This window comes from Octopus sinensis, linkage group LG23 (genome assembly GCF_006345805.1).
Source record: "Octopus sinensis linkage group LG23, ASM634580v1, whole genome shotgun sequence".
Lineage (NCBI taxonomy): Eukaryota > Metazoa > Mollusca > Cephalopoda > Octopoda > Octopodidae > Octopus > Octopus sinensis.
Window position 1 is genome coordinate 30,498,843 of NC_043019.1, and position 24,409 is coordinate 30,523,251.

General features: G+C 38.6%; 1 protein-coding gene across 6 annotated transcripts in view; it reads left to right on the top strand.

The window, feature by feature from the left end:
• Positions 1-24,409, top strand: part of LOC115223451 (mitogen-activated protein kinase kinase kinase 21) — a 93,911-nt gene that overhangs the window by 34,324 nt on the left and 35,178 nt on the right. The window contains exon 1 of one of the 6 annotated variants that reach the window (XM_029794025.2): positions 12,656-12,775. The exons of 4 other annotated variants lie outside the window; for them this stretch is intronic. The gene's annotated coding sequence lies outside the window, so the exon portion shown is untranslated. Of the gene's footprint in view, positions 1-12,655; positions 12,776-12,814; positions 12,837-24,409 lie in introns of those variants that run through there. One more of the 6 variants, XM_036512573.1, reaches the window with a different exon arrangement.

A 24,409-nucleotide genomic window follows, 5' to 3' on the forward strand; every position in this document is an offset into this window, starting at 1 on the left:
CTGCTGTTACATTCTGAGTTCAAATTCCGCCGAGGTCGACTTTGCCTTTCATCCTTTCAGGGTCGATAAATTAAGTACCAGTTATGCACTGGGGTCGATATAATAGATTAAAACCCTTTGTCTGTCCTTGTTTGTCCCCTCTATGTCTAGCCCCTTATAGGCAATAAAGAAATAAGAATTGTTAGCATGTCAGACAAAACAGTATCATTTTTCCTCTGTGTGTGTGTGTGTGCATGCATGTGTGTGTGCATGCATGTGTGTGTGTGCATGCATGTGTGTGTATACCTTGTCTTGACATCGCATGATGATTGTAACCAAATACCACCTTCATACAAGTGGTAGTGTTCATTTCCAGTTTTCCATAGGGAAATATTACTTTGCTTGGAAGCCAATGAGGGTTAGCAACAAAAGAGCATCCAGCTGTAGGAAATCTGCTTCAAAGAATCCTATTGGATCCGTGAAAACTTGGAAAACTAGATATTAAATGATTATGATTATGGTGATAATTTAAATGCCTTACACAAAATATTTTGCATTTTCAGTAAATCAAAAGTTGTCTTTTTTTTTTAGTTGTGGGGATAAGAAAGATTTAAGAATTTTTTTTTTATCCAGTAATTTGTTGTTCTCAAATCAATCTAGAAGATCAATGGCAACAGCTGAAGTGAGATAATGGTTTATTCAATAACAAAGCAATTAAGTAATATAGATCTTACGTCAACTAAAATACTGATTTAAAAATGAAAAAAAAATATAACAAAACAAAACAAAATAAATAGATTGCCAGAGGTAATTTACTCAGAGATGCCATCTGTATGAAAAACGTAATAGTTAAGCTAGTCTTAGCCTATTTAATATGGAGAGTATTAAATAGCTGGTTAGACATACTTATGCGGTGAAGAAAAGATAACATTAACTAATGCTTTCTTTTCTTCACCACATAAGTACATGGCTAATACCATAAGTATATTTCTAATGAAGGTGTTTAATACTTACTAGTTTAATTGCTTACATTAATGTAACTACTGATTTCAGGCTTGGGCTCAAAGCCAAACAATTCATAAGAGAAGATCTGAGGTAAATCAATCGTTTCAATCTTCTCTGATACACCATTGTGTTTTTATTTACAAAGGTTTCTTCCAACTCTTTACATTCTAAGTTCAAATCCTGCCAAGGACAACTTTCCCTTGTATCCTTTCAGGGTCAATAAGATAAAATAAGAACCAGCTACACATAGGGGTCGATGTAATTGACATGAACCATTCCATCAAATTGCTGGCCTTTTGCCAAAATCAGAAAGGATTTCGAAAGGTTAAATAGCAATGTTGGTCCCAGCAGATTTTGAACTCAAATTAACGATATTAAATCTCATAAGGTGGTTTTGTCTGGCACTCTACCAATTCTGTCATCCACCCTTTAAATCTTTTTGTTACAATATTTCTGCTGAAATACACTGCCTTTGTTTCAGTTAATTTTGAAAATAATGGCTCACAGGACAGCCTGCTGTGCTTACCTTGGATCGTAGGGTGACCTGCTGTGCTTGAGGAGACCTATTGAGTCAAGTACATCAACATCAAAATAAAAATCAAATGGAAATTGTGGTTGTGATACCTGTGCCAGTGGCACGTAAAAAGCACCAACTGATCATGACCATTGCCAGCCACCTCTGGCCCCTGTGCTGATGGCACGTAAAAAATACCATTTGAATGTGGCCAATGCTAGCACCGCCTTGACTGGTGTCTGTGCTGGTGGCACGTAAAAAGCACCAACCGATTGTGATTGTTGCTAGCCTCCTCTGGCCCTTGTGCTGGTGGCACGTAAAAAGCACCCAATACACTCACGGAGTGGTTGGCGTTAGGAAGGGCATCAAGCTGTAGAAATACTGCCAGATCAGACTGGAGCATGGTGCAGCCTCCTGGCTTCCCAGACCCAGGTCGAACCGTCCAACCCATGCTAGCATGGAAAGCGGACGTTAAACGATGATGATGATAATGCTAACGGTTCTGCCAGTTTGCCACCTTACATACAAGTAAATATTAAAAACAAACAGGTGCAGGTGTGGCTGGGTGTTAAGAAGCTTGCTTCCCAATCACGATTCCAGGTTCAGTCCCACTGTGTGGCACCTTGGGCAAGTGTCTTCTACTATAGCCTTGGGCTGACCAAAGCCTTGTGAGTGGATTTGGTAGATGGAAACTGAAAGAAGCCTGTTGTATATATATATATATATATATATCTATCTGTGTGTGTGTATGGGGGGGGTGATGTATGTATGTATGTATGTATGTATGTATGTATATGCTTGCATATCTGTGTTTGTCGCCCAACATTGCTTGACAAGCGATGTTGGTGTATTTACATCCCCATAACTTAGCGGTTCGGCAAAAGAGACCAATAGAATAAGTACTAGGCTTACAAAGAATAAGTCCTGGGGTGGATTTCTTCGACTAAAGGCAGTGCTCCAGCATGACCATTGTCAAATGACTGAAACAAATAAAAGAATAAAACGAAAAATAAATAAAAGAATTTCTAAAGATGAGGTTAATAATATTAAAAAACAAAAATCAAACAAAAATCTTAAGGTAGGATGGTTTGACTTATCTTATTGGCAATGTGGTATCAATGTGGCTCTTACAATTTAATCCAGATGTTCACATGGATTTAGGAGATAATCAAATATTTAATAAGGTGGGGATTAGGATATATAAAAGAGAGACTCAGTTGTTGTTGTTTAGCTTTAGTTTAGCCCCAATTGAGCAAATTCATGATCAAAGATGTTCCAGCCATGACCATCCCATCTTCCATTTCAGATATAGTGTATTTAGGACTACTTTATCCAATCTAGACACTATTTTTTAATGATATTTGTGTAATCAGCACTGGATTAACCATTAAGCAAATTAAACATGTGCTTACGGCATCAAAGGAAATGGAGTGGGGCACCACAGAAATGGTAAATGTTTTATGGCACAAAAGAATGCATTTGAGGATACGATAATATTCAAAGTGGTTTATATGATCAGAAATATACTTTCAGAGTGTTAATGGTATCATAGTGACGATCTGATCAAAGACTTTGTAATTAAAAAAAGTAGGAGAAAACTTTTTAAATATATGTAAAGTGGAAGTAGATAAAGATAAACATTATTTTCCCTCTTACTGTTTTATTTTGTTTCATTTTGAGAAATTAAAATTTATATTACGATTTATTGTTCTCCCTCTTATCCATCATTGATCTCCAGGCAATTCACAAAACTAACTAACACCCAGTGATTGATTAACCATTAGGCAAAATAAGCACAGGGCTTGGGCATCGAGAGAAGGGGACATCACAGAATTGGTAAATGGTTTACAGCACAAAAGAAATCACTTTAAACTTGCTAGAATAAAATTTGCAATACTTTATATGATCCAAAATATAAATTAAAAGAGAATTCATAGTGTCATAGTGAAGATCTAGTCAATGATTTTGCAATTAAAAAAAAGTAGGAGAAAACTTTTCAAATATAAATGAAGTGGAAATATACAAAAATAAACATTATTTCCTATCTCACGGTTAGTTTAGTTTCATTTTGGGAAAAAGAAATTTATTTCATGGTTTATTTTGAATTACATATAAATGGCATTAGGAAGAGCATCCAGGTGTAGAAACCATGCCCAAACAGATAGGGAGCCCGAACATCCCTTCAGCTGGTCAGTCCTGTCAAACTGTCCCACCCATACTAGAAAGGAAAACGGGTGTTAAATGATGATGATAATGATGGGATCAAAATCTTTTAAATGTGTAGGGTTTCTATAGGTCTTAATCTGACCCTAAGTGTATTTCGAGGGAAATTTGGCTGTTGTATCATCATCATCATCATCATCATCGTTTAACGTCCATTTTCCATGCTAGCATGGGTTGGACAGTTTGACCGGGGTCTGGAAAACCACGAAGCTGCACCAGACTCCAGTCTGATCTGGTAGCGTTTCTACAGCTGGATGCCCTTCCTAACGCCAACTACTCCGTGAGTGTAGTGGGTGCTTTTTACGTGCCACCAGCACAGGGGCCAGGGGAGGCTGGCAACAACCTCGATCGGTTGGTGCTTTTTACATGCTGCCGGCACAGGAGGTTAAACAATAATCCTTTTGTACTAAAGGCACAAGGCCTGAAATTTGTTGGGTAGGGGACTAGTCGATTACATCGACCCCAGTGTTTCACTGGTACTTAATTTATTGAACCCGAAAGGATGAAAGGCAAAGTCGACCTTGGTGGAATTTGAACTCAGAACATAGCGGCAGATGAAGTGCCACTAAGCATTTCATTAATAGTGCTAATGGTTCTACTAGCTTACCATCTTTAGGAGGTCAAACAATAATGTGGACACTTTCTTGTCGGCTCAAGGGAGAATAAATGTTCTGTACTTTTTTTTAAAGAAAATTCTGAATTCTTCTGTATTAGGCTCAAGCATGGCTGTATGGTTAAGAAGCTCTCTTTGCAACCATGTGATTTTAGGTTCAATCCCACTGCATGGCACCTTGAGCAAGTGTCTTCTACTATAGCACCTGGCTGACCAGTGACTTATGAGTGAATTTGATAGACAGAAGCTGTGAGAAAGCTTGTGATGTATGTGTGTGCGTGTGTGTGTGTTTGTGTTGTGTTTGTCCCACTATTGCGTGATAAGTGTTGGTTTGTTCATGTTCCTATAACTTAGCAGTTTGGCAAAAAGCAGTCAATAAAATAAGTACCAAGCTTTGAAAAAGAAAAGTACTGGGGTTGTTTTGTTCGACTACAGCCCTTCAAAGCAGTACTCCAGCATGACCACAGTCTGTTGACTGAAACGAAGAAGAAAAATTATTTAGATTTGGTTCTAACACCCAGGTCAGATCTAATTGAACAGATTCGTGATCAAATATATTCAGCCAGGATCATCCTATATTTTCTTTCTGGCATAATAAATATATCTAGGACTAATTTATCCAGTGTGTTGTCCTTTTAAAGGTTTAATTTAAGGCAGATTTAGCTGCTATTTCTAATGACCTGAGTGACCATATACAGGCTCTTTTGTCAGTTTTAACTTGACATAATATATCTAAAACCAATTTATCCAATGTGTTATCCTTTTAAAGGTTTAATTTGAGACAGATTTAACTGCTATTTCTAACAGGTTGAGTGACTACATAAAGACTGTTGTTGGCATAATATATCTAGGACAAATTTATTGAATGCGTTATCATTTTAAAAGTTTAATCTGAGGCAGATTTTGCTGGTATTTCTAACAGGCTGAGTAACCAGTTCTTTCATTAATTTCAACATGTTGGCTTACTATATCTAGGACAAATTTATCCATTGTGTTACTTTTTAAAGGTTTAATCTGAGGCAGATTTAGCTGGTATTTCTAACAGGTTGAGTAACCACATAAAGGCTCTTACCTTAATTTCAACATGTTGGCATACTATATCTAGGACTAATGTATCCAATGTGTTACTTTTTAAAGGTCTAATCTAAGGTAATTTTTGCTGCTATTTCTAACAGGCTGAGTGACCACATGGAGGCTCTTGCTAATCTCGTGCTGTTTGCTTTATGCATATAGTAACATTTATAGGTAATATACTTCGGGTTAGTTGTATTGACTTGCATTGTTCTGTTGGTTGGTTTTCACAGTGATTCAATGCTATTGAGAGAACTGCAGCTGGTGAGGTTAGTAAGAGTGGTGGTGGTGGCAGCATTAGTGGCACTGGTAGTGCTGCTGGTGGTGGCGGTGGTAGTGGTGCTGGTGGTGGCGGCGGTGGTGGTAGAGATTTACAGAGCGGTCATCTTAGTAAGGTGGTAGCAGAGGTTTTACTGACTGGCCAACTCAATAGGGGATAGTGGAGAGTGGTCGACATTCATACCACTGACATCATCTCTACCATCACCACCACCACCTACAGCACTATTGACACTACCATTTACACTACCACAACCACAACCATTACTTCTACTACTACTACTACTGCCATGACAAAAAAAAACAAGGCACTTTGGACAATGATCAATATCTAATATCATGGGATGGAAACACTGCAACAATTGTTCTCAACCATTTTTTGCCTTACAACCTTTCTGATTCCTATTTTACTCAACTGGACCCTAATAAGCATTTGATATTAAAAAAGGTCCCATTATATTTTTATATGTTTATGAAATTGTGTTGCAAGGTTCCTGATCTGAAACCATGTGTTGGAACAGATATTGTTAGATTTCGGGATGGTCATTTTTTTTCTTGCCAAATAAACACATGCACTATATATATATATATATATATATTTTTTTTTTCTTCACTTGTTTATTACTGTTCTTATCTTATCTTATGTCCATTGTCCAGGAATCTTTTGTCACACATCTGTGACCTCTTCAGCGACCCTTCCTGTCCACATATATCCTCCTGCTCTGCTTTGTCCATTCTCAGACTGGACTAAGCGAGAATGGACTGGGAGGAGCAGGAGGATACATGTTGACAGAAAGGGAAGCTGAAGAGATCACAAACTCTGGACGATGGACATAAGATAAATTAAGAACATTAATAAGCAAATATAAAGTGCATATGTTTATTTGTTGAAAAAAAAAATGACCATCCTGAAATATAATAATATATTTTTATAATTAAATCATCATCATCATCATCATCTATATATATATATGTGTGTGTGTGAGTATGTGTGTATATTATATAGTATTATATTATATATACATATATATATATCCATTCTGGCTGATCTTACTAATTGATTTCACACTAGTGGTTCAACAGAATGTTAGGTAACAGTCCAGTTATGTAACCTTGTGCTCTTCAGAGATGGTAATTATGGAATGAAATATAGTGCTCTCACAGTTTCTGTCTTCTGAATTCTTTCACAAGACATTGGCCAACCTGGGGTTATATAGAAGACACTTACTCAAGGTACCACACAGTGGGACTGAACCTGAAACCACATGACTGCAAAGTGAGCTTCTGGAAAAGAGAACATTTTCAACAATGCTGCTCTAGATACACTTCACCTTAACAGATAGGATGGTTACAGCTGGAACACCTTTGATGATAGGCTTACTGGATCAGGGCTGATCTGGGGCCAAGCAACATCATCACCACTACTACTGCAAACATTAATCTTCTGAAGACCTTTGATCTTTTAAGCCTATTGGATCAGGGCTGATCTAGGACTAAACAATACTTAATCTTCGTCATGATTCCTAAACATCCTTCTCTACTCAATAACACAGATTCAGTATCTTTTGTCTTTCAGTCATTTGACTGTGGCCATGCTAGGGTTTTAGTACTTCTCGCGCCAAACTACTAAGTTACATGGATGTAAACAAACCAACATCAGTTGACAATTGGCGACAGGGAACAAACAGAAGGACATGCACTCACATCTTTTGCTTTTATCATTCTTTTTACTTGTTTTAGTCTTCAGGCTACGGTCATGCTGGGGCACCACTTTGAAAAGTTTATCATCATCATCATACTCTCTTTACTCTTTTACTTGTTTCAGTCATGTGACTGTGGCCATGCTGGAGCACTACCTTTAGTCGAGCAAATCGACCCCAGGACTTATTCTTTGTAAGCCTAGTACTTATTCTATCGGTCACTTTTGTCAAACCGCTAAGTTACAGGGACGTAAACACACCAGCATCGGTTGTCAAGCAATGTTGGGGGGACAAACACAGACACTCAAACACACACATATGCATATATATACATATACATATATACGATGGACTTCTTTCAGTTTCCATCTACCAAATCCACTCACAAGGCTTGGTTGGCCCGAGGCTATAGTTGAAGACACTTGCCCAAGGTGCCATACAGTGGGACTGAACCTGGAACCATGTGGTTTGTAAGCAAGCTACTTACCACACAGCCACATTGTCCATGCTGGCATGGGTTGAACAGTTTGAGCAGGCTGGCATGCTGGAAAGCTGCACCAGAGTCCAGTCTGATTTGGCATGGTTGTCTACAGATGGATGCCCTTCCTAATGCCAACCACCCTGAGAGTGTAATGGTTGCTTTTACATGCCACTGGCACAGGTGCCATTTGCGTGACACTGGGGTGTTTTTACACGCCACCAGCATGACACTGGTATCTGTCACAACTGTGATTTTGCTCAGCTTGATGGGTCTTCTTCTCAAGCACAACATAATACCAAAGATCTCAGTAATTGCTTCCTTGAGGACTAACGCTCAAAAGGAACTCAACCTCTTTTCCTCCATAAGGCCCTGGCCCAAGTACTTATTTTGAACCCTGGTACTTATTCTATCAGTCTCTTTATGCCAAACCACTCAGTTACAGGGATGTAAACAAACCAGCATGTGTTGTCAAGCAGTGGTGAGAGACTTACAATTACAATGCTTTGGTCGACCCTGAAGCTGTAGTATCAACATTTACCCAAAGTGCCACGCAGTGGGACTGAACTCAGAACCATGTGGTCGGGAAGCAGACTTCTTACCACACAGCCACATTTACCCCTACCCTAATCAAATTATTTACATAATTCATTGTTGCTGTTGTTAATGTTGTTGTTAAAACAATCTCAAATATTAAGGAGCTTTTCTTCAACTTAGGGTTTTTTTTTTTGTTTTTATGAAATATAATTATCAGTTTGGCTAAGACAGTAATTTTCCACACTATACCCCCCCCCCACTACACACTTGTTACTAACTGCTACCCCCTCTCTGTTTTATTAACTACCACTCATTCACTTGTTCCACTCCTTCTACCCCTCTTTCTCACCTTATTACCACAACATAAAGCACCCCCCCTACACACTTTACAGTTAGTCATTAACTTCCTACACCCCTCTTCATCATCAGTTTCTTCTTCTTTGCCTTTATTACCACATAAATAAAGCAGCTCCCTCCTTAAGGCTATTTTTAGGTCTATACCTGCACCCCCCCCCCGCCATTTTTTATTTTTTTAGCTCCCTATCTCCTATGCAGCTCTTTTATCCTAAATCCCTTCTTATTCCCTTATTTTATTTACAGCCTGTTCAAAAGTGGTCAGATGGTCACATGTAAGTCATGGATAATAGTTTTTATCTCCAGGCTATAAACGTACTGAAAACACCTTCTAACACCACCACCACCACCACCACCACCACCACCACCATCATCATCACTACTTCCAATATTATTTTCTATCACTACTCTCTTGCTATCATCATCTCTACTGCCACCACTAATTTTACCTCCACTACCACCACCACCACCAACACTACTGCACTATGCTGTCTTTCTTGTTTTTAGTATAAAGTGCAGATCACCTTATAAACCCTTATTTGAGGTTTTAGTGTATAAATAAATGACTACGTCACAACATTGCATATAAATGTTAACTGAGTCCTTTATCTGTAACTATCTTTTATCTTTTGCTTGTTTTAGTCATTGGATTGCAGCCATCCTGGGGCACCATCTTGAAGTGTCTAATCAAACATATTGAATCCCTTGCTTAATTAATTTCTAAAGCCTGATAAATTTATTCTATCAATCTCTTTTGCTGAACTAGTAAGTTATGGGGATGAAAACACACCAACACCAGTTATCAAGGCGGTGGGCTGGCAGAAACGTTAGCACGCCAGGCGAAATGCGTAGCTGTATTTCGTCTGCCGTTACGTTCTGAGTTCAAATTTCGCCGAGGTCGACTTTGCCTTTCATCCTTTCGGGGTCGATAAATTAAGTACCAGTTACACACTGGGGTCGATGTAATCGACTTAATCCGTTTGTCTGTCCTTGTTTGTCCCCTCTGTGTTTAGCCCCTTGTGGATAGTAAAGAAATAAGTGGTGGTGGTGGTGGTGGTGGTGGGTACTAACACAAACACAAAGACACACACACATGCACACACACACATGCACACACATACATGCACACATATATATACAAAATGGTCTTATTTATGTTTCCGTCCACCAGATCCACTCACAAGACTTTGGTGACTCAGGATTGTAGTAGAAGACACTTGCCTAAAGTACCACACAGAGGGACTGAACCCAAGACCTCATGGTTAGGAAGCATGTGTTTCAGCCACACAGCCACACCTATGCCTTTTTATTTTCCAACAATAACAAGCATCTGTGTAATAGAAATAGCATTAAGCTTTCCCTCCAATTACAACCTACTGTCTTAGGAAATGACACATTGCACATTGTTGATTAAGATCATTGGTTCTCAATTGGCGTCCATATGGTCCCTTAGGGTCCATATAAGATTTTAGGGGTTCCACTCAAGAAAATAGTGAATTGGCAATTCACATTGCATTATGTTGATTAAGATCATTGGTTCTCAACCGGAGTCCATATAATCTCTGAGGATCCATATAAGATTTTAGGGGATTCACTCAAGAAAATAGTGAATTGGCAATCCACAATAGTATTTTAAGGGACCCTGAAAATATTTTGCTTCAGATGTATGTATTGGTATGTATTGCAAGAAACAGCTGGGTTTCTTTCTCCAACACTTTTCATAGTTGATCCTACGCAGGTTAATGTGTGAAAAACAAAATGAGAATTTTGAAAGAAGAATCTATAAAATGTGTTTTTAAGCATCAAATGTCCATGGGGGTTCACCAGAATAAAATTGTATTTTAAAGGGGTCCATAAATAATAAAAAAATGGTTGAGAACTGTTTTACATAGTTCAATCTATACAAGTTAATGAGTGAATAACAAAATAGGAATTTTGAAAGGAGTTTCTATAAAAAGGCGTTTTTAAACATCAAATGGCTATGGGGGGTCCACCAGAATAAAATAGTAATTAAAGGGGGTCCATAGATAGAAGAATAGTTGGGAACCTTGTTTTACATAGTTCAATCTACACATGTCAATGTGTGAAAAACAAAATAGGAATTTTGAAAGGAGTTTCTATTAAAGGAGTTTTTAAAACATCGAATGGCTATGGAGAGTCCACCAGAATAAAATAGTAATTAAAGGGGGTCCATAGATAAAAGATAGTTGAGAACCCCTGATCTAGATACTCAGTGATTGAGTGAAGGGCAGAGAGGTCATAGCTTAGCCTAACTGGGCGGGCCTTCAGTTTGCCATCCCTGAACCCCCACAAAAATACATATTGCCTATAGTAGACCCAAATGTGGTACCACTCGGGGCAGACTGTCTCCTTTGCACTACTACTCCACCTCTAGCTACACTAGTGGAGCTGGGTCTAAACAACTACAGTACAAAAATAGTGTGTGTGTGTGTGTATTTGTGTGCATATTTGTGTGTGTGTGTGTGTATTTGTGTGTGTGTATTTATGTATGCGTATGTCTTTGTTTGTCTTTCCACTTCTTGAAAACTGGTGTTGGCTTGCTTATATCCCTATAACTTAGCAAAAGGAATGGATAGAATAAGTACCAGATGTTAAAAAAAAAAAAGGTACTAGGAAAGATTTGCTCAGTTAAACACTTCAAGGTGGTGCTCCTGCATGGCCACAGTCCAACAACTGAATCGAATAAAAGAGTATAGTTACATTTCTATAAAACCTAGACTACATTAACAACCATGTCAAGGATATATTTACCCAACCATTTCCTCCATTAGGCATGTCTCTCGTCTATTCAAAGATGACTTGAATTCCACCTCCCTTTCTCAACAAGTTTTCCTACTTTTATCTGCAGTGATCAAAGTTCAAAATTTTTTATTAGCATTTTTAACATTATTCTTTACTATAAGGAGCTTTTATTATAAAACCTGTTTTTCTTTTTTTTTTTATTTCTGTGGATAATTTATTTCTTCCACCCATCCTGGAATGTATTTACAACACTAAAGGTAGTATCTTAAATAAGTGAATATAAAAAAAATAAACTTGGCATAATTTGGTCCTCTGTTCAAGGATGGTCATGGACGGAATAGCTTTGTTCATAGGTCTGGGGCTAAACAACAACAGTTAGGCCAGTTGTTCTCAACTGGGGTCCACATGACCCTTGGGTGGGGTCCATATAAAATTTAATTGTTAAAAATTATGTGCAATAAACCAGGTGTGGCTGTGTGGTAAGAAGCTTGCTTCCCAACCACATGGCTCCAAGTTCAGTCCCACTGCATGGTACCTTGGGCAAGTGTCTTTTTCTATGGCCTTGTGAGTGGATTTGTTAGATGTAAACTGAAAGAAGCCCATCATGTGTGTGTATGTGTGTGTGTGTTTCCGTTTGTCTCCCTACCACTGCTTGACAACTGGTGTTGGTGTGTTTGAGTCCCTGTAACTTAGCAGTTCACCAAAAGAGGCCGATAGAATAAGTACCAGGCTTTAAAAAAATAAGTACTGGAGTCGATTCATTTGACTAAAAATTCAAGGCATTGAATGCTCCAGCATGGCCACAGTCTAATGACTGAAACAAGTTCAGAAAAAAAAATCCCAGAATACATCTACAATACACAAAATATTTTAGAAATATTTTTTTTATACAATTCGTAATAAAATTTAATTGTAAAAATAAAATGGGATTTTTATAAACAATTTAATGGCTATGGGTGTCCAGTAGATAAAAAGCAGGTAGCAAACAGGTTCATAAACAAAAAGTGATTGTATACCATTGACTAGACCAGCTTCCATTTGCTAGTATGGGTCACAATTGTATGTGGTGAGCATAGCATTCTTGTCACCATATCCTGTTCATGTATGTAGAACAACCATCCATGTGAATGCAGTGGCTCCAGTTCAAGTCATTGAATCAATTAGACTACCTCAATTCAACAAGTCAGGAGACCTAAATCTAGCTTGCTTCAGTTAACCCACCTGTTGGGAAATTGTGTCAGACCTTTCTCAAGTCACCTGTAAGTTATCGTTTCATCTCTTTCTGATGAAGGGTTCCACCCATATTTCCTCTTTCTCATGGCAAAATAATTTATTCCACTTTGCAAATTTTTTTTGTTCTAACCATTTATTGACATGTAGTTTTCTTACATTCTGCTGTTCAGCTAAATCAGGAATTCTCAACCATTTTATATCTATGGACCCCTTTGATTGTTATTTTAATCTGGTGGACCCCCACCAAAGCCATTTGATGTTAAAAAACAAGTTTTATAGAAACTTCTTTCAAAATTCCTATTTTGTTTTTCTCATATTATCTTGTGTAGGTTGAACTATGTAAAAATGTGAGAGAAAGAAGCCCAGCTGTTTTTTTTACAGTACATACCAATGAATACATCTAAAACAAACTGCTTTTCAAGAGCCCTTAAAATACTGTTTTGTTGCATGAACCCCCCAAAACCTTATATAAACCCTTAGGGGCCATATGGACCCCAGTTGAGAACCACTGAGCTAAATCATCTGTGAAGGGCTTGCATCTTAGGATTATAACTGGAGCTAAAACTCTCACCTTTTAGACTATTGTAGCTTGGAAAAGGGTTAACCTTGTGTATCTTTTACTTGTTTCTGTCATTTGATTGCAACCATGCTGGGACACCACCTTGAGGGGTTTAGTCGAAGAAATTTACCCCAGTTTGTTCCCCAACCAACACGTGACAATCAGTGCTGGTTTGTTTATGTCCCTACAACATACATAATGTTTTTGCAAAGGAGACTGATAAAATAAGTGCCAAACTTCGAAAAATTAGTACTGGGGTAGCTTCATTCAGCTAAAACCCCTTCAAGTCAGTGCCCCAGAATGGCTGCAGTCCAGTGATTGAAACAGGTAAAAGATAAGAGAGAGTGCAGTCAAGGCATGCCAATGTTATCAAGCAGTTTACTTTCAAACCACATAGTTTCATGCTCGTCCCTACCGTGCAGCAACCTCTGTATCACTGAACCAACCAAACCCTTGTGAATGGATTTGGTCAACAGAAACAAAGAAAACTATCACATGTGTGTATCTGTGTGTTTGTTTACATCTCACTTGCTTCTGCAAAAGTTACAACATACATATAGTTATAAACAAGCTTGTGCATTTTCTGCTATGATTTGATAAGCAGTGCTAAGTTTTCTTCTTCTTCTTGTGCCCTTTTTAAAGCCTAGCTAGGCTCATGGGCCTGGTTTCTATGGTGTATGTGTTCCCCAGCTGGACGGGATGCCAGTCCATTGCAGCGCTACTCATTTTTGCCAGCTGAGTAGACTAGAGCAATGTGAAATGAAGTGTTTTGCTCAAGAACACAACGCATCGCCCGGTTCAGGAATCGAAACCACAATTTAATGATCATTAATAATTTAATCTTATGATCATGGTGGATACCCTAACCACTAGCTACGCGCCTCCACAGTGCTAAGTTTTACACTTCTGTAAATAATAATAATGATATTTTATAAGCTTAAATCTTATAAAGAATCACTGTATTGGCTACAGAAGATAGTCTAATTTTGGGCCATATAAGCCCTCAACAGAAAACCTATTATTTTTTTTCGTCGATGGCTTATACAGCCCAGTATTAGACTATTTTCTTTACTCATTGCACGGTTATTGCTTATAAGCTCTAAGATTATAAAATACATGTAGTATTATTTTCAGTTCTTCTGTCACCAAATCATCTGCTTGTTTCATGCCTTCAAAGCTACTTGAAATAAGAGATGCCTTGAACAAATACAGTTAAGGGTTAGCAAGAAGAAGGGTGCCCATCTGTGAAATAATAGCTCAGCAGCATATTCATCTAACCCAGTGGTTTTCAACCATCTTTTATCTATGGACCCATCTGATTCTCTTTTTACTCTGGTGGACCCTCATAGTCATTCAATGTTTAAAAAATCCTTGTATATTTTTATTATTAAATATTATTAGGAATTGTATCTAAAATAAAAATTATTGAAATATTTTGTGTATTGTTGAAGAATAACCTGTTTATTGCAGATAAATTTTAACAACAAAATATCTTACATGGACCCCTCAAGGGTCGACCCAAGTTGAGGACCTCTGATCTAACCAATACAAGCATGGTAAAACATGTAAAAACAAAGATATGAAATAGTGTCCCTTGAACAGTATTGTGGCCTTTTTAAGATGGTAGAGTGCTTTTGAGGGAGATTCGGTTGATACTTCTAGCAGTATGAGCCACCATATAGAAGCCTAGTTCTCAATAACAACAACAAACAATGAAACTGTTGTTATTGTTGGTGTCATGGATCATGTTTGTTAGTAGTGGTTGTAGTAGTGGCAGTGGCAGCAGTGGTGATGTTGGTGGTGGTTAAACACAAGGTACAAAGAACTGGAACATCTATCTCTTTCCACTATCAGCACAAGGCCTGAAATTTGGAGCAGGGTAAGAGGTGGAGACCTAGTTGATTACACCAACCCCAGTACCCGACTGTTTTTATTTTATCAACCATGAAATGTTGAAAGGCAAAGTTGACCTTGGTGGAATTTGAACTCAGACTGTAAAGACAGACAAAAGGCCACCAAGTCCGCGACCTGTTCACTGACAAAAAATCCGTGCTGCACGGATTTTTGTCAGTGAACAGGTCGCAGATTTTAGCGACGAAAATATTTTGACAAATTAAACTTAAATGTTGAAGTGAATCGAACGGCTTTTGTGTGTTTCTTAAATGGCTTACAAACACCTTCCACGCTGCAATTGTTTTCGTTTCAGCACACGATCTCAGATCAAATCACTTGCTATGCGAGTACATCTCCCTATATATATATATATATATATATATATATATATATATATATATATATATATATATATATTATACACACACATACATACATATATATATATATCATCATCATGATCGTTTAACGTCCGTTCTCCATGCTAGCATGGGTTGGACGGTTCGACCAGGGATCAGTTATATATATATAAGGAGAAGCATATTAAAAGGGATCTGTGAGAAAACTCATTTAAATAAAAGGGGTCCTTGGTAGATTTATGTGATTGATAATCCTGCTAGAAATAGCAGCCAAATCTTCCTGAACTGCATCCTAACCTCTTAAAAGAGAAAACAGTGGTGGTGGGAACATATTGGATAATATAGTTTTTAAGGCCTTGAATTCCTTTTGATCAGGGATCTACTTAGTGAGAGCTGACATGAAAGTAAACAACATAGAAACCTGTTCTGAAATATTTTGTTTTTTATCTTTCTATACAATTTTGTTACTCTCTGCACTCCTCATTTCGAAAAAGGAGTGTATTATTGTTGTTGAACATGAAATAACTTTTTATTTTTCACAAAAGAAGTTTTAAAAAGAAACCTGATGTTCATTTAATTGCCCATGAGTGTCAGCCTGTGATTGGGTTCCTTCAAGGAGGAAGGTAGCTGCAGGAGATGGTCGTGGTGGTGTTGGTGGGCAGTGCCTATAGCTTCTGTCAAAAACTATTTCAACTGACCCAGTTTTGTTTTCTTATCCACTTCATAAGAAAGTTATAAATTCCTGTCATTCTTCTTTTTACTGATAGCAAAGAAGAAAACAAATCTGTTGTTGTTGCTTTTGTTGCTGTTTAACCACAGGTCAGTTATGACCCAGCAGATTTATGATTAACCCTTTAGTGTTCGCATTATTCAACCAAAATTAATCTTTTTCATCCACATTGTTTTGAACTAATCATTCATTAACCTTGTAGCTATGAGATTTTGATGAGGTAGCTGTTAATTTTTTAAATGATATTGTAGGGTTGGTGTGAGAGACCAGATCTGGCCAGTTTGAACATAAAACAGGCAGAATACTTTTGGCCGGATATGGCCGGTTTAAATGCTAAAGGGTTAAAGATGTTCTAAACATAACCTATTTCTTTGCTACCCACAAGGGGCTAAGCTAAACACAGAGGAGACAAACAAGGACAGACAGACGGATTAAGTCGATTATATTGACCCAGTGTGTAACTGGTACTTATTTAATCGACTCCGAAAGGATGAAAGGCAAAGTCGACCTCGGCAGAATTTGAACTCAGAACGTAACAGCAGACGAAATACGTATTTCTTTATTACCCACAAGGGGCTAAACACGAAGGAGACAAACAAGGACAGACAGACAGACGGATTAAGTTGATTATATTGACCCCAGTGTGTAACTGGTACTTATTTAATCGACCCCGAAAGGATGAAAGGCAAAGTTGACCTCGGCGGAATTTGAACTCAGAACGTAGTGGCAGACGAAATACCGCAAAGTATTTCGCCCGGCGTGCTAACGTTTCTGCCAGCTCGCCGCCTTAAACATGTTCTAAACATAACCATCCCATATTTCTGACTGAGGAAGACTTGAAGATTGGTCTCAGGAAGCTGAGGAAGGAGATTGCTGTATATGATGATGCATGAGATGGTTAGTTCACATAGGACTGGTTTCCTTGTTTCTCTGGCATATATAGTCCTTCCTGGATGGGGTGCCAGTCTCTCACAAGATTACTCTTTTTTACCAGCTGAGTGGACTGGAACAATGTGAAATGAGTTCCTATTTTCTTTTTGTTTTTGCTAAAAAACACAACACATTGCCCAACCCAGGAATTGAAACCGCACTCTTATGATCTAATCACTAAGCCATGTGCCTCCATGCATTAGATGCATTTCTTTTGTTCTTAAATATAGGCATAGGAGTGGCTGTGTGGTAAGTAGCTTGCTTATGAACCACATGGTTCCGGGTTCAGTCCCACTGTGTAGCATCTTGGGCAAGTGTCTTCTACTATAGCTTCAGGCTGACCAAAGCCTTGTGAGTGGGTTTGGTAGATGGAAACTGAAAGAAGTCCGTCGTGTATGTATATATGTGCATATGTGTGTGTTTGTGTGTCTGTTTGTCCCCACCAACATCGCTTGACAACCGTTGTTTTTGCATTTTATATAAAATGAGTCTGTCTTCTTCAGTGTGGAAACAACAGGAGAGTATATCTGGAAAGGGTTAAAATAAGGAAATTAAAAAAAAAAAAATCCTTGAAATGTCACATAGCACTATTACCAAGTTTTTGACAGAAATGTTCTATTCATGAACCAATATGGGAGTTCCTATATTATCACTTGACCTACTAGAAGTCTTTAAAAGCTTTTACAAGACAAACTGTCCGATTTACCAATCTATCAGCCCACTGTATTTGTACTAGATAGATGACAGGTTCACTCTCTCCAACAATATATTGTAAAGTAGAAAAGGTAGAATTGATTATCTTTGTTAAAAAGTAAACTTGAATTTCTTCCTTTTTTATTTATTTTATCTTTATTTATTATTTTTTTGTTACAACTTTGCTATTATGCAATAAATACTGAATACCAAATATTACAGAGTTGCTGTAACCTTCTTTCAAAGACTAACCTTGTTTTAAAAATTGCTCCTTTTAAATTATTATTAATAATCACCATTTTATACATATACATGTATATAAGGCGCAATGGCCTAGTGGTTAGGGCAGCGGACTCGCGGTCGCAGGATCGCGGTTTCGATTCCCAGACCGGGCGTTGTGAGTGTTTATTGAGCGAAAACACCTAAAAGCTCCACAAGGCTCTGGCAGGGGGTGGTGATCCCTGCTGTACTCTTTCACCACTCTTTCTCCCACTCTTTCTTCTGTTGGCCTGCATCATTTGAAGGCTAAAACAATGCGAACGCATTGTGACCAGCGATGTGTAACAACATCTGATGGTCTGGTCAGTCCTGTGATCCCGTGACATGTATATTACGGGCTTCTTTCAGTTTCCGTCTACCAAATCCACTCACAAGGCTTTGGTCGGTCCAAGGCTATAGTAGAAATCACAGTGGGACTGAACCCGGAACCATGTGGTTGGTAAGCAAGCTACTTTAGGCGCAGGTGTGGCTGTGGGAAAAATAAAATAAGTACCAGTTGAGCACTGGGGTTGGAGGTAGTCAAATTACACACTGACTCTAACTTGCTGGCCTTGTGCCAAAATCTGAAACCAATATAAAAGTACTGCCTTATCACAAACTGCATCAGGCTAATTCCAAACGATCATGTTAAAGGTATACTTGTCCATAAATGTTCATGGAGTATTCATCATATACTAATTCAGATGAATGGGTAAGTCAGTTGATCAGACAACTGAAAATTCATAATGAAACTATCAGAGATCAATTTATTTATCTTTATGCCAACATGGTGTGTGAGCCAGTACATTCAAACAGGAATGCCCATTTTGTTTTCCATATCTTTGGTGAACAATGAAATACATACCAGACTATTGTGGTCTATGTAATTGACTAAAACTATTCAAGGTGATGCCTCAACATGGCCACAATCCAATGACTAAAAACCAGTAAAACAAGTGTTTATTAGATATACATGCTAAGTAGAAAGCTCTGTACTGAAAATAATGGCCAAATTTCCTGTAAATCAGGGATCCCCAACCAACAGGCTACAAACCAGTACCTAGCCCTATATTATTTGACACTAGGCTGCACAGGAAGAATAAATTTTTTAATTCTGTTCCTGTTTTATTGACTATTGCAATCCGCAGAGTGTTATTACATTATAAATGCCATGAATATATGTAATTTATATGTATTATGCATTTTGTTGTGTTTTGTTATGCACCTGGTTGCCCCAGTCCATAGAAAAATTGTCTGGCATCAAACCAGTCCATGGTGCAAAACACGTTCATGGGTTGCTGCATTAATACACATCTTACTATCTTTAAAAAAAAAATTTTTTTTTTAATGGAAAAACATATTTATGGTCTCTGATGCACTGAAAACAACGAGTTGTTCATAGCTTAAATGTCTTTTGACAATCTGAGGAATTTCAACCGTGTTTCGTGGTCTGCTACCACAACAGCTCCTTTATAGGATCCAGTTAGCTCAAGATATCATCAGGAGGAACCACGTCCGGTTTCAGCCCCTACTCCTCTACCGTTTTGACGTAGCGGGTCCCCATCTTTCGAAGGTGTCTTCAGCTCTGGTGTTGGGTGCATGTCTTCTTTCTTCTTTCTTCTGTTCCCTGGCCTCTTTGATGTAGCGTCGACGAGTGTCAGCGAGTGACTGACTGACTTGTCAAAATTTTAGAGCTGATTTTTTGGTTGAAGACCCATCAAGCCAAGTGAAATCATAGTTGTGGCAGATGCTGATGCCATGCAACTGATACCTGTGCCTGTAGCACGCAAAAGCACCCATTACACTCTCAGAGTGTTTGGTGTTAGGAAGCTGGAGAAACCATGCCAAATCAGACTTGGGTCTGGTGCAACCCCTCGGCTTACCAGCCCTGGTCAAACTGTCCAACCCATGCCAGCATAGACAACGGACACTACATCATGATGATGATGAATAACACCACTATCACTATTTAGGATAGAAAGCAATTCCTAGGTAGTGAGTTCGCAGTGTAGTTAGAAAAGCTCATAGATTCTCAACTTGTGGCATTCACTTTGGCTCTCTGCATTCTGAACTCAAATCTTACTGAAGTCAGCTTTGCTTTTCATCTGTCTTTATTCGATAAAATGCTGTATTTTCTGGCATAGAAGCTGAATTTTTAAGCTGAAAGGTAGGGCAATTTATACACCAAGCTGACTGTGGAGGACCTAAAATTCCAAAATGCAGCAAAATTTGGAAAGACTGTGACTCACTAGTGTAGCTAGAGTGTGTGCCAGATATAAAAGAAGAAGTGAAAATAGGAAAAGAGAGAAAGAGAAAGAAAGAGAGGAAGAAAGAGAATTGTTATGATATTGGTTAAAAAGGAAAGTTTACCAACTTTGATTTCTGCATTATTGCTGCACACATTTGGACAACAGCAGTTGCAACTATAAAACACTGACATATAAGTGTGCATATATGTTAGATGTGTGTGCCTCTGTGTGTGTGTATTTGTGTGTGTGTATACACACACACATTACGGAGGTGCAATGGCCCAGTGGTTAGGGCCGTGGACTCGCGGTCTTAGGATCGTGGTTTCAATTCCCAGACCAAGCGTTGTGAGTGTTTATTGAATGAAAACACCTAAAGCTCCACGAGGCTCTGGCAGGGGGTGGTGGTGAACCCTGCTGTACTCTTTCACCACAACTTTCTCTCACTCTATCTTCCTGTTTCTGTTGTACCTGTATTTCAAAGGGCCAGCCTTGTCACTACATTAAGGGTACACGTGTCTGCACATTAATTTCACAAGTAGGCTGTTCCATTGATCGGATCAACTGGAACACTCGTTGTAACCGACAGAGTGCCAACAAATGTGTGTGTACATACATGTGTGTGTGTGTGTGTGCGAATATGATTGAAGTAGTAAAGTGATGAGCTGTATGAATCATTACTCTGCTGGACAAAAAGCTCAGTACAATTTTTCGTATTCTGTGTTCAAATGCTGTCAGGGTTAACTTTACCTTTCATCATCTCAGGGTCAATAAAGTAAGTACCAACTGAGCACTAGGGCTGAATTAATCAATTTAACCCCTCCCTCTAAATTGCTGCCCTTGTGCCAAAATTTGAAACCAATATCATTAAAGTAGGTGGCTGTGTATTCCATCCATCCATCCATCCTTCCATCTTCTCTACTACTATTCTTGGGAGGGCCATGGTGGTAGAGTCCTCAGGTACCTCCTCTATCAGGTCCTATAAGAAGCATCTGTCATTAGACTTTTCAGCTGAATTCCCTAGTATGACTAACTGAGACTATGGATATTATCCAGCCATCTCATTCTTGGCCTACCCCTAGGTTCTCTTACCTGTACTCAGCTTGAAGAATCAGTCTTGGAATTCTTTCCTGCAACATTCTAATTACATGTCCATAGTAACAGAGCTGTGACCTCTCAATGCAGAGAAATAGCAATTCAGCCTTGATGAGAATTAGAGCTGCAAAGACCGAAACATTGGTTCTTCCCAGTGCAGTCTGCACATTAGTGGAGAAACATTCTTGAGACAAGTGCAGATGTTTAAGTATCTCGGGGCTGTATATTTCATAAGTGATGGGAAGCAAGCAGCTGAATTGATTGCTGGAATTGTCATGGATGCTAGAACAGTAATGTGCTAGCTCCAGCATTTGATTCTCAAATGAAGAGAAGTAAGAAAACCATACTTGCTGTCTTGATCTGCATTCCTATACTAACAGGGCTTTGACCTCTCGACGCAGTGAAGTAGCAGTTCATCTTGGATGAGAATTAGGGTTGCAGAGATCAAGACATTGGTTCTTCCCAGTGCATTCTGCATATTAGTGGAGAAACATTCTTGAGACAAGTGCAGATGTTTAAGTATCTCGGGGCTGTATATTTCATAAGTGATAGGAAGCAAACAGCTGAACTGATTGTTAGAAGTGTCACGGATGCTAGGACAGCAATATGTTAGCTCTAGCATTTGATTCTCAAAAGAAGAGAAGTAAGAAAGCCAAACTTACTGTCTTGGTCTGCATTCCTATACAAACAGGGCTTTGACCTCTCAATGCAGAGAAGTAGCAGTTCATCTTGGATGAGAATTAGGGTTGCAAAGATCGAGACATTGGTTCTCTCAAGAACATCTTCCCAGTGCATTCTGCACATTATTGAAAGAGCATCATTGAGGCAAGTGCAGAAGTTTAAGTATCTAGCGGCCATTTATGTCATGAGTGATGGGAAGCAGAAGGCTCAATCGAGTTCTAGAATTGTCACAGTAATGTGTTACCTCCAGCATTCGATCCTCGAAAGAGGAGAGGTTGGTAAGGAAACCAAACTTGTTGTTTTGGTCTGCATTCCTATCTTCATCTATTTTCTTGAATGTTGAACGATGACTGAAATGGTACAATTGTGAATACGAGCAGATGAAATGGTTAAGCACTGAATGATGTACTGTAAAAAAATTCTCAGAAGTTCAAGTTATAAGGATAGAAGATAAGTCTCTACTGCTGTCTGGTATGCGATCATTCTCAATATATATTTCTTTACTACCCACAAGGGGCTAAACACAGAGGAGACAAACAAGGACAGACAAACGGATTAAGTCTATTACATCGACCCCAGTGCGTAACTGGTACTTAATTTATCGACCCCGGAAGGATGAAAGGCAAAGTCGACCTCGGCGGAATTTAAACTCGGAACATAACGGCAGACGAAATACGGCAACACATTTCGCCTGGCGTGCTAACGTTTCTGCCAGCTCGCGATCATTCTCAATATGCAGGAAAGGAGTAAGCAGGAGTTCCCTGTGGGTACACAAATAAGTTTAGAGAAAAACTGGGTATAAGAGATATAAGAGAAAGAGAGCTTGCCTGAACAAATTTTGCCAGAATAGACTCTGTTTAACATTATTATCTGGTACTTGGGTTGGTTAAGCAGAATGATGGATTTTGTTTATCCTCCAAGAACAGGAACACGATATTTGACGAACTTCTACACAGTTTCTGTCTACCAAATTTCAGGCAACACTTGTCCAAGATGCTGTATGGTGGGAGTGAAAATGAAACAATGTTGCAAAGTGAATTACTTAACCACAGAGTCATGCCTGACGACCATGTGATATAGCAACCTACTTTATAACTTCCTCACATTTAACTTACAAACTTTTTACTATCCTTCACACACCCTTATTACCATTTCTGCCTGTATTCTCCTCTTATACTTCTGTGAAGCTTCATATGTTAAAACATGGTATTGTTACATTTCTAAAGTTCTGCATTCTTGAAATTCTTCAGTCACAAATCTAATATACGGAGCACAAATAGTCTGTTATTATATAGCTATACTGTATGTAATTATATATGATATACTGTATGTAATTATATATGATATACTCTTTACTCTTTTACTCTTTTACTTGTTTCAGTCAATTGACTGCGGCCATGCTGGAGCATAGCCTTTAGTCAAGCAAATCGCCCCCAGGACTTATTCTTTGTAAGCCTAGTACTTATTCTATCGGTCTCTTTTGCTGAACTGCTAAGTTACGGGAACATAAACACAACAGCATTGGTTGTCAAGTGATGTTGGGGGGACAAACACACACATACGCACATATATACATATACATATATACAACGGGCTTCTTTCAGTTTCCGTCTACCAAATCCGCTCACAAGGCTTTGGTTGGCCCGAGGCTATAGTAGAAGACACTTGCCTAAGGTGCCAGGCAGTGGGACTGAACCTGGGACCATGTGGTTGGTAAGCAAGCTACTTACTACACAGCCACTCCTGCGCCTATGGATATAATTTTAGATAACCATAATGTATATAATTTTTGTGTTGCATAATCATACTATATATAAACTTATATCATCAAATTGTATATTTTTGTCTATGATTCCACTATCACTATAATATATATATATAATATGATAATAATGAACATAGTGTATACAGTGATCAGGTGCACTACAGCTCATCGGAAAAAGTAACCAAAACTGCATGAACAGGAAATAGAATATGCACAGGAAGTGAACAATGAATAAGTCTCTTTATTTATTTACGCGCCCTTTTCAAGCCAAGCCAGGCTCATGGGCTCAGTTTCCCAGTTTCTATGGCGTATGTGTTCCCTCCCAGCTGGACGGGACACCAGTCCATCGCAGCGTTACTCAAGACAGAGTGAGAGAAAGTTGGGGCAAAAGAGTACAACAGGGGTCACAACCACCCCCTACCAGAGCCTCATGGAGTTTTTTTGGTGTTTT